At 45.7% G+C, this 12,016-nt stretch overlaps 1 protein-coding gene across 3 annotated transcripts in view; it reads right to left on the bottom strand.

Annotated features, from left to right (window-relative positions):
• Positions 1–12,016, bottom strand: part of LOC135577056 (adenomatous polyposis coli protein-like) — a 112,690-nt gene that overhangs the window by 62,686 nt on the left and 37,988 nt on the right. Inside the window, exon 3 of one of the 3 annotated variants that reach the window (XR_010468658.1) lies at positions 3,105–3,434. The exons of the other annotated variants lie outside the window; for them this stretch is intronic. The gene's annotated coding sequence lies outside the window, so the exon portion shown is untranslated. The remainder of the gene's footprint in view (positions 1–3,104; positions 3,435–12,016) is intronic. 3 annotated transcript variants of the gene reach the window in all.

Here is a 12,016-nt window from a genome sequence, read left to right as displayed (position 1 = left end):
TAGAAATAAACATTAAAAAATGAAATCTATACAATTTAAGTAATAGAAGAAGATACTTCAAAGAACACAGGACCATTAAACAAAGTAATAACATGAAAAAACTGAAACATAATTAATAACGTTTTCCTTAATATTATGGAACATGAAAAACCACAAGGCAAAAAAATCTCAAAATATTTTAGGAGATACAGTGTTGTTATTCTTTTAAACCTAAGCTGCTGTTTTAAAGCTTACCATCTCTATCAGTGTGTATGAAATTATAGTGTTGTTGCTGCTAATAAAGTAACTAAAGAAATTTTGTTTCCAAATACAACAGCAGCAAATACAACTAGTCAAGATAAGCCGTTGTATTCTGCGCTGAATACAGTGTAAGGACTCTCCCTGTCTCAAAGTACTTTCAATCTTGAGTATATTATAGTATAGTATAGTGATGTGACAAGTTTGACATAAATCTAGATCTAAGCCTCCAATATAACACAAGATAGAACTTTCCAAACAGTCATTAGACATCAATAATTTTTAATCGCATGAAGAAAGTAGCATTCAAAGTATCTAGAGGCGAAAAGCTGAACTGTTCATTAGCAAGGCTCTGAATCACTGTGTTGCCCAGTTGATGCTATTTATATGTTATTCTTCCAAGAACAGTTCTGGATTTGGGGCCTGAGGAGTGGGGGGAGTAATTTATTAAAAAGCTATGATTCATCTAGAGAACAAACAGGGATCTATTCCATTCCCTGACAACATAAGCAGAACTCTCGCCTACATTCTCTGTCCCTCTCTTCCCAGTGAGATAAGTTTTTGTTTACTACATGCTATTTACAAAAGAGGTGGCTTCCCATTTTCAGAAAAAGCTCTCAAAAGTATGCCATGACAAAAAGTAGTCAACATAGCACTCAAATTAATTTATAATTAGAAATAAATAATTTACAGTTACTACCAGAGTTCAGCTCACCTTAAATGCAAGTTTGCAGTCACAACAAGCATAAACAAGCTCATAATTTACTGTCACGCAAGTCATCAGCAGGGCTTGAACATGAAACCTTCAAGTCCACAGAAAAGACTTTCATTATTGGAGTAATTTGAACTGAGTAGCTGTTTGCTTTGTGCATACTGACCCAAAGGAGTCAACAGTAACATATAGTCAGCAGATAATTGGTATTTATTGAAAACTGATTCCTCTACTTCTGTTTGTCTTGGGAGTCTTCCAATTTACAAGAAGGGCATATGAGGGAAGACCCAGGAAAACTACAGACCTTAGTCTAACCTCAGTACCTGGAAAAATTATGGACAAGACCACACTGCCTACTATTGAAAAGCATTTAAAGGACAGTGCAATCATCAGGCACAGGCAACACGGTTTCACAAAAGGAAAGTCCTGCCTAGCTAATTTGATATCCTTTTGATAAGGTCACTCACCTAGCGGATGAAGGGAAGGTGGTAGATGTTGTTTTTCTGATTTATTAAGGCTTTTGATACTGTCCCTCACAGCATCCATCTGGACAAGTTGTCCAACTAAGAGATGAACAGGTACACAGTGCACTGGGTGAAAAACTGGCTGGACAGTGGGGTTCAAAGGGTTGTAGAGAATGGGGCTACATCTGGCTGATGACCAATCACCAGCATTGCTCCTCAGGGCTCAATTCTAGGGCCAGTTCTGTTCAATATTTTTATTAATGATCTGTATGCAGGAGTTGAATGCACCATTAGCAAGTTTGCTGATTATACCAATCTGGGAGGTGCTGTTGACTCTCTTGAGGGACAAGAGGCCTTGCAGAGGGATCTGGATAGATTGGAAAATTGGGCAAATAACAGTGGCAGGAAATTTAAGAACAAATGCCAGATTTTGCACCTGAGACAGAGTAATGCCAGACATGAGTATAGATTGGGAGAGGAGTGGCTGGAGAGCAGTCCTGCAGAAAGGGATCTGGGGGTGCCGGTCAACAGTAGGCTCAACATGAGTAAATTAAATGTATTTTAATTCTGAAATAAAGATCGTCAGCTCTCTAAATGTCACTAAATGATTTTAAATGTCTCTAAATGTCTCTAAATGATTTTAGAGAACATTACAGACATTATGCAAATAAATGTCTTGTATAGTTATCTGAAAGTAAAAAATTATACCGTAATAATAATAATACTCATTAAAAGTCTGTGGCAGAACATGGACAAGACCCTGACTGTCCTGGACTACAGTCCTAGGCTTTAAAGACAGAAGAGTATCCCCTCTTATCACTGTCCCATTTACCTTCTATTCAATGCCCTGAGTTTAGCCAAGTACCACATACTGTGTAGTAAAGACTAACTGTATTTAAGAAGTTTATCATATTTATACTCAAGGTGGCAATGTTGTTTTACACTGCTAGCATTTCAGTACTAAGCAATTTTATTATTTTTAACATATCTTTGCTTTATTTAAAAATAAGTATGTTTTACACCATCTGGGAAAACAGAAATACGATCATAGGTTACCTTATCAATCCACACTGGTCACTTGCCAGGTCAGTAACAAATACCATTAAAATCCAAACCACAAATCAGCCTGATTTGCCTTAAAAGAATGTCTGATAATAGGAAAAGGCTATTATCTGAGATACAGAGAAAACAGCTCAGTAAAAAGGATGTTAAAAAATTTGTAAACCATTGACAAATGACTGCTGGAGAATAAGAATGCTAGTTTATTTTTCTGGCTGAAGAATAAAGTTGTCTCCAGACTACATACTTGACATTTAAATTTAATTCAAAAAAAGGTTTATAGCTAATAGAGGAGCTCATGACTTCAGAAAAAAGCTTAAACAGATTTGATAGAATCATAGAATATCCTGAATTGGAAGGGACCCACAAAGATCATTGAGTCCAACTCCTGTCCTTGCATATGACAACCCCACGGTTCACACCATGTGTCTGAGGGCGTTGTCCATTCTCTTCTTGAACATTGTCAGGCTTGGAGCTGTGACTACCTCCCTGGGGAACCTGTTCCAGTGCTCCACCATCCTCTGGGTGAAAAACCTTTTCCTAATGTCTAGCCTAAACCTCCCCTGGCACATCTTCCTGCCATTCCCTCCGGTTCTGTCATTGGTCACTAAAGAGAAGAGTTTGGCACCTACCCTTCCTCCTCCCCTTGTGAGGAAGCTGTCAACTGTGATGAGGTCTCCCCTTAGTCTCCTCTTCTCCAAGCTGAACAAGCCAAGTGACTTTATCTGATCCTCATAAGTCTTCCTCTCCAAACCCTTCACCAACTTTGTAGCCCTCTTCTGGACACTTTCTAGTAGCTTAATATCTTTTTTATACTGTGGCGCCCAGAACTGCACACAGTACTCCAGGTGAGGCCGCACCAGTGTAGAGCAGAGCAGGACAATCACCTCCTTTGAGCGGCTGGAAATGCTGTGCTTGATGCACCCCAGGACACGGTTGGCCCTCTTGGAGGCCAGGGCATGCTGTTGGTTCATATAAACAGCAAGTAATAAGTCAGTAGCAAAAAAAAAAAAAAAAAGTGAGAAAAGTGCATTAAAATGATGTATAAGATAACCACATTTATTTAAGAATGTATTCCAACGTCAAATGGCAAATTTCAACAATGCAAAAACTGCAATTCCTTTTGCACCAACCTAATACCTCTGCAACAATTTCTACACATACAACATAAAAGTTTTATTAGGAAACTGGAAGCCTGACACCCTGTCCCCTCACTGACATTGGCAGCATAGGAAGGATACCTTACATTATTCACGTAAGGTATGATTGACTCAAATCACACTGCCATGAGTAGAGCCAAGAGGCGGTGCTACTCTTACCAGCATTCAAAAGGCATTTCCACAATTGGTTGTTACTGCCAGATGACCCAGACACCAAGTGTCCCTGGCAGTCCACCGGAGCTAGGGCATCTATTATAATCCTGTGTTTGCTGTCAGTGACTGGATGAGTCACTGTATGGGTGCATTGTTGCTCATCTTTCCTACTGCTCCAAAAAAGTTTTCATTTCTTGTCAGATTCCATTACCATTTGGACCACAAAGCTCAATGCCACTGTAATTTAATTCAATTGCTTAATGCAACTGTGCAAGTCTGCTAGTCTGATTTTAGGAGACTTTATACAAATCAAACTAGGAAACATTTTACTATGAAAGCAAAAGTTACTTCTTCCAAAAAATCAAATCCGTGTTTTACCACAAGTAACTGTGCTGACAGAATTAAATGAAAAGGTTAGGAAAATAAACTGATAATTTAATTCTCCAAAATGTTTAGTGATTTTTAAAAGCATCAGTCAAGGATATAAATCAAATAAAACTGCAACTGAACTGGTTAACACGTCAAAAGACTAGACAACTTTAATTATACACACTACTGTCAGCTTCACTTATAATACAAGGTTTTTCCCCCAAAAAAATGGAATTGTGAGATAATTTATTTTCTACAATATGAAAATCTCTCTCTCTTAGTAATTCAAAAGCTGCCCTGAACTTTTACAGTAGTTATTTTGGGCAAAGACAAACAATAAAATACTCAGGTCCAACATATAATTTATAGTTAATTTACAAGTATGATTAAGAGTTGAGCTTGTAAAATTATTTACAGTGTTAGTGCAGATTTTTAAAATGAAAATTACTATTATGGACTTTGCCATTTACAGGAAACATTATCTTGTACTTTTAAAAATAGAATGCAATACTTTAAAAACATGCAAGGCTTCTCTAATAAAGTCTTACAGAAACTGTATTCGCCCTTTTTTTCTTATCTCAAAAGATAAGCAAACCATGAAGCTGCTTAACAGAGATTCACATGTAGAAAGACATGCAAAATTGTTATAATCATTTGCTAAAACCAATGCTCAGCCTTTATCAAAGAATCACAGAATGGTTACGGTTGGAAGGGACCTCTGGAGATCATCTAATACAACCCACCTGCTAAAGCAGGTACACCTAGAGCAGATCACACAGGAATACATCCAGGTGGGTTTTGAATGTCTCCAGAGGAGACTTCACAAACTCTCTGGGCAGCCTGTTCCAGTGCTCTGTCACCCTCAAAGTAAAGAAGTTTTTCCTCATATTCAGATGGAACCTCCTGTGCTTCACTCTGTGCCCATTGCCCCTCATCCTGTCGTTGGGCACCACTGAAAGGAGTCCGGTCCCGTCCTCTTGACATCCACCCTTGAGATATTTATAAACATTGATAACAACCCCTCTCAGCCTTCTCTTCTCCAGGCTGAACAGACCAAGCTCCCTCAGTCTCTCCTCATAAGAAAGGTGCTCTAGGCCCCTAATCATCTTTGTAGCCTGCCGCTGGACTCCCTCCAGTAATTCTTTGTCCTTCTTAAACTGGGGAACCCAGAACTGGACGCAGTACTCCAGATGCGGCCTCACCAGGGCAGAGCAGAGGGATAGGATAACCTCCCTAGACCTGCTGGTCACATTCTTCTTAATGCATCTCAGGACACTGTCGGCCTTCTTGGCGACAAGGGCACATAGCTGACTCACGGTCAACCTCTTGTCGACCAGAACTCCCAGGCCCTTCCCCACAATGCTGCGTTCCAGCAGGTCAATCCCTAACCTGTACTCTGGTGCCTGGGGTTATTCCTCCCCAGGTGCAGGACCCTACACTTGCCCTTCCTGAACTTCATTAGGTTCTTCTCTGCACAGTCCTCCAGCCTGTCCAGGTCTCACTGAATGGTAGCACAGCCTTCTGATGTGTCAGCCCTTCCTCCCAGATTGGTATCAGCAGCAAACTTGCTGAGAGTGCACTCAGTCTCTTCATTCAGGTCACTGATTAACAGGTTGAACAGGACTGGACCTAATACTGACCCCTGGGGAAACCCACTAACCTCCAACCAGACTTTACACCACTAATCAACACCCTCTGAGTTCTGTCATCCAGCCAGTTCATGATTCATCTTCACTGCGCATTTATCCAGCCCACGCTTCCTGAACTTAATTATGAGGACATCATTGTGAGAGACGGTGTCAAAAGCCTTGCTGAAGATAAGGCAGACAACATCCACTGCTCTTCTCCCGTCTACCCAGCCAGTCATACCATCATAGAATGCTATCAGGTTGGTCAAACATTATTTCCCTTTGCTGAACCCATGCTGACTCCTGAAAACCTTCTTTTCCTCTGCATGGTTTGAGATGATGTCCAGAAAGAGCTGTTCCATCACCTTTTCAGGAATGGAGGTGAGGGTGATTGGCCTGTAGTTTCCTGGGTCATCACAGTATCACAGTATGTTTGGGATTGGAAGGGACCTCAAAAGATCATCTAGTCCAATCCCCCTGCTGGAGCAGGAACGCCTAGGTGAGGTCACACAGGAACATGTCCAGGCGGGTTTTGAATGTCTCCAGAGGAGGAGACTCCACAACCTCCCTGGACAGCCTGTTCCAATGCTCTGTCACCCTCACTGAGAAGAAGTTTCTTCTCAAATTTAATCGGAACCTCTTGTGTTCCAGCTTGATCCCATTACCCCTTGTCCTATCATTGTTTGCCACCGAGAAGAGCCTGGCTCCATCCTCATAGCACTCACCCTTTATATATTTATAAACATTGATAAGGTCCCCCCTTAGTCTCCTCTTCTCCAAACTAAAGAGACCCAGCTCCCTCAGCCTTTCTTCATAAGGGAGGTGCTCCACTCCCTTAATCATCTTCATTGCCCTATGCTGGACCCTCTCCAGCAGTTCCCTGTCCTTCTGGAACTGAGGGCCCAGAACTGAACACAATATTCCAGATGTGGTCTCACCAGGGCGGAGTAGAGGGGAAAGAGGACCTCTCTCGATCTACTAACCACCCCCCTTCTAATACACCCCAGGATGCCATTGGCCTTCCTGGCCACAAGGGCACAGTGCTGGCTCATGGTCATCCTATTGTCCACCAGGACCCCCAGGTCCCTTTCCCCTACACTGCTCTCTAATACATAATTTCCCAACCTATACTGGAACCTGGGGTTGTTCCTGCCCAGATGCAGGACTCTACACTTTCCCTTGTTAAATTTCATCAGGTTATTCCCCGCCCAACTCTCCAGCCTGTCCAGGTCCCGCTGGATGGCAGCACAGCCTTCTGGCGTGTCAGCCACACCTCCCAGCTTAGTGTCATCAGCAAACTTGCTGACAGTACACTCTATTCCCTCGTCTAAATCGTTAATGAATATATTGAATAATATTGGCCCCAGTACTGACCCCTGAGGCACTGCACTAGATACTGGCCTCCAAATAGACTCCGCACCATTGACTACCACTCTCTGGCTTCTCTCCTTAAGCCAGTTTGCAACCCACCTCACTACTCTGTTGTCTAGACCACACCTCCTCAACTTAGCTGTGAGGATGCTGTGGGAGACTGTGTCAAAGGCTTTACTGAAGTCAAGGTAGACCACATCCACTGCTCTGCCATCATCCATCCACCTTGTTACATTCTCATAAAAGGCTATGAGGTTGGTCAAGCATGACCTACCCTTGGTGAAGCCATGCTGACTGCCCCTAATAACCCTCTTATCCTTGATATGCCTTGAGATGGCACCAAGGATAAGATGTTCCATTACTTTCCCAGGGACAGAGGTGAGGCTGACCAGTCTATAATTACCCGGGTCCTCCTTCTTGCCCTTTTTGAAGACTGGAGTGACATTTGCTTTCCTCCAATCCTCGGGCACCTCCCTCGTTTCCCAAGACCTGGCAAAGATGATGGAGAGCGGTCCAGCAATGACTTCAGCCAGCTCCCTCAGCACCCGTGGATGCATCCCATCTGGACCCATGGATTTATGGATGTCCAGACTATTTAATTGCTCCCTAACCCAGTCCTCATCGACTAAAGCAAACTCCTCCACTGACCTGGCTTCATCCGGGGTCTCAGGGGTACAGGGCTCCCCAGGACAGCCTCCGGCAGAGTAGACAGAGACAAAGAAGGCATTCAGTAATTCTGCCTTCTCTGTATCTTCTGCCACTAAGGCACCCACCCCATTCATCAGTGGGCCTACATTGCCTCTGGTATTAGTTTTATCTGCTATGTATTTGAAAAAGTTCTTTTTGCTGTCCTTGACCCCTCTCGCCAGCTGTAATTCTAAGGAGGCCTTGGCTATCCTAGCTGCCTTCCTACATCCTCTAACAGCAGCCTTATATTCTTCCCAAGTGGCCAGCCCCTGCTTCCACGACCTGTAAACTCTCCTCTTCTGCTTGAGCATACCCAACAGATCCCTATTCCACCACGCAGGCCTCCTGGCTCCCTTCCTTGACTTCCTTCGTGTGGGGATGCTCTGATCCTGAGCGTGGAAGAAGCAATCTCTGAATGCAATCCAGCTATCTTGGGCCCCTTTTCCTTCAAGCAGTCTTGCCCATGGGATTTCCCCCAGCAATTGCTTGAAAAGGCCAAAGTTAGCCCTGCTAAAGTCCAGGGTTGCAATTCTACTTGCTATTCTGTTCCTGCCACCCAAGATGCTGAACTCCACCATCTCGTGGTCACTGCAACCCAGGCAGCCTTCAACCAGACCCTCCTTGTTAGTGAGGATGAGATCCAGCAGTGCACCTCTCCTAGTTGGCTCCTCCACCATCTGCATGAGGAAGTTATCATCAATGCACTGGAGGAACCTCCTGGACTGTGGCTGGCTGGCTGAATGGTCCTTCCAGCAAACATCAGGGAAGTTAAAATCCCCCACAACAACCAGGGCCTGTGACTGTGAGGCCACTCTCAACTGCCCATGGAAGGCCTCATCAACTTCCTCAGCCTGATCTGGTGGCCTGTAACAGACGCCCACAACAGTGTCACCCCTGCCAGCCTGCCCCTTGATCCTGACCCATACACTCTCAACTCGCTCGTCATCCACTCCTGGGCAGAATTTAGTACATTGTAGTTGCTCTCTCACATAGAGAGCAACTCCACCACCACATCTGGCTGGCCTGTCTTTCCTGAAAAGGGCATAGCCATCCATGACCACGTTCCAGTCATGTGAACTGTCCCACCATGTTTCCCTAATTGCCACCAGATCATAATCTCCAGACCGAACACAGGATTCTAACTCCTCCTGCTTATTCCCCATGCTATGCGCATTGGTGTACAGGCATTTCAGGGAGCGAGCAGAGCACACCAATTTCTCCCTAGGGGCATAGGAGGCCACCCAGTCCTCATCAGTTTGAGAATGCTGCCCCACCTGGACAAGCCCAGCTACAGCCCCATCCTCCTTCGAGCCTAGTTTAAAGCTTTCCAGATGAGCCCTGCTAATTCCTGCCCCAGCATCCTTTTGCCCCTGCGGGATAAACCTTTCCCGCGTGACACTGTCCGGACTGGTGTCTTATAAAACCAATCGTTATCAAAAAATCCAAAGCCCTGCCTGTAGCACCAGTCTTGGAGCCAACCATTAAGAGACTGAATTTTCCTATTCCATCCCAAATCATCACTAGAAGATGGAAGGAGTGAAGAGAAGATCACTTGAGCCCCTGAGTCTTTCACCATCCTTCCCAATACCTTGAAATCATTCTTCATTCCCCTCAGACTACGGGAAGCAGCTTCCTCTCCATCTGTCTGGAAGACCAGCAGCGGGTAGTAGTCTGTCGGGTGCATCAGTTTGGGGAGCTCTCTAGCAATATCCTTGATCCGGGCTCCAGGTAGACTACAAACTTCCCTAAGATGAGGGTCAACCCTGCATATTGGGCCCTCTGTTCCTTTCAGAAGGGAATTTCCTATTACAATCACCCTTCTCTCTTTCTTATCAGAGGCAGTCTTAAGTTGTGAAGTCAACCGCCTCTTCCTATGTGATCTTGTAGGCAGGCTTGGTACCACCTCCTCACCTATCTCTTCTTCAAGATCCAGGGCCTCAAACCTATTACGGAGGGGCACCTGGGGAGACAAAGCAGGCAGGGAAGGGGGCTGCCCGTGACGCCGAACCGGAATACACTTCCAACCCTCGTCGTCTTTTAGGTCCCCTACCTCTGCCCGACAGCGACAAGGGTGGGGCCGTCTCAGGACTTCCGCCTCTGTCCGAGAGGGCAGGAGGTCCATCTCCTTTTGGGGGGTACCTCCCTGGGACCTTTCTGACTGGCACGTCAGGGTGTTACTCCACCAGTCAATCTCCCTTTCGCACTCCCTGATGGTCCTCAGCGCCTCAACCTCCTCCTTAAGTTTCACAACCATGTCGAGCAGGTCTTGCACCTGCTCACACCTCACACAGGTGGAGAGCTGGCCTCCCTCCCCCGGCAGCAGCAGGCTCTGGCACTCCCTGCAGCTGGAGACCTGAACAGCCACCGTTCGGGACAGAACCTCCTCAGTCTGCGTTGCCACACTCTGTTTCAGACAAGCTCTCCTCCTGGAGGCGACCATGGTCGTCAGCAGTCTGGGATGCTGGCAATAAGTTAGAGGGGCTGACAAGCGACAAGTGCTCTCTGCACCCTGCTACACAAGCTACCACACCTGCTGCTGCAGCACAGTGTTGGTGGGACTCACCTGCTACACAACCCGGTTGCTCCTCCCTACACCTGGTGGCCAGCGACTGGTCGCTGCCCTCCCAAAGGCTTTTTCAAGACAAGGGGAGGGGGTGTGGTCACCGTCACCATGGGAACACCCCCCGCCACGTCAGCCGCTCTCTCGCAATGGCTGCCGGGGTTTTGGGGATCGGGACTCTCCGGGAATCACGCTGTCCCTGTGCGTTTCCCTCTGAGCTTCCTAATCTCGGCTGAACCTCGTGGTCGGCTGAACCCCGCTGGCTCCGACTCTCGCTGGGCTGGCTCCGATCAGCTGACGATCCTTGCCCTTTTTGAAGACTGGAGTGATGTTGGCTTTCTTCTAGTCCTCAGGCACCTCTTGTGTTCTGCAAGAACTTTCAAAGATGATGGAGAATGGCTTAGCAATAACATCTGCCCACTCTCTCAGCACTCATGGGTTCATCCCATCAGGGCCCATGGATTTGTGTGTGTCCAGCTTGTTTAAATGATCTCTAACCTGATATTCCTCAACCAAGGGCAAGTTTTTCTTTTTCCAGACTTTCTTTCCTATCTCTAGGGTCTGTGATAACTGAGGGCCAGTCTTAGCAGGAAAAATGCAAAAAAGCAAAGAAGGCATTCAGTAACTCTGCCTCCTCTGTATCATCCATCACCAGGGAACCCTCCTCATTCATCAGTGGACCTACATTTTCCGTAACCTTCCTGTGGCTGCTGATGTACTTGAAGAAGTCCTTCTTGTTGTCCTTGACATCCCTGGCCAGATTTAATACCAAGTGGAGCTTGGCCTTCCTCACTGCATCCCTGCATACTCTAACAGCCACCTCGTATTCCTCCTGGGTCATCTGTCCACATTACATACATACGCATTACATAAACATCCTTCTTCCACCTGAATTTTGACTCGAGTTCCTTACTCATCCATGCTGGCCTCTTACTCCCTTTACTTGATTTCTTACTCATAAGGATGCATCAGTCTTAAGCTTGGAGGAAGTGATGCTTGAATGTTAGCCAGCTCTATTGGACCCCACTACCTTCTAGAGCCCTATCCCATGGGATTCTTCCAAGCAGGACCTTTGAGAGGTCAAAGTTCACCCTGCTGAAGTCCATGGTTTTAGTCCTACTTATTGCCCTGCTTCCTCCACATGGGATTCTGAACTCTATCATCTCATGGTTGATGCTGCCAAAGCTGCCTCCAACCATGACATATCCAACCAGTTCTTCTTGGTTTGTTAGGACAAGGTCCAGCAGCATGCCTATCCTCATTGGCTCCTCCACCACCAGTATCAAAAAGTGTTCCCCAGTGATCTGTAGGAACCTCCTGGACCGTGCGTGCTTAGCTGTGTTGCCCACCCAGCAGATGTCAGGATGATCGAAGTCTCCCATGAGAACCAGGACATGTGATCGTGAGGCTACTTCCAGTTGTCTGTAGAAAGCCTCATCCACTTCCTCTTCCTGATCAGGTGGCCTGTAGTAAACACCCACAAGTGTCCCCCTTGTTAGCTTGTCTCTTAGTTTTTACCCATAAGGACTCACCTCGCTTGTCATCCTCCTCTAGGCAGAGTTTGATACATTCGAATTGCGCTCTCACATAAAGTGCAACTCCTCCACCTTGCCTTG

The sequence above is a fragment of the Columba livia genome, chromosome W (assembly GCF_036013475.1).
Source record: "Columba livia isolate bColLiv1 breed racing homer chromosome W, bColLiv1.pat.W.v2, whole genome shotgun sequence".
In the NCBI taxonomy this organism is placed as follows: domain Eukaryota; kingdom Metazoa; phylum Chordata; class Aves; order Columbiformes; family Columbidae; genus Columba; species Columba livia.
The sequence above is the reverse complement of the archived record's forward strand: the minus strand, read 5'-3'. Positions and strand labels throughout refer to the sequence as shown.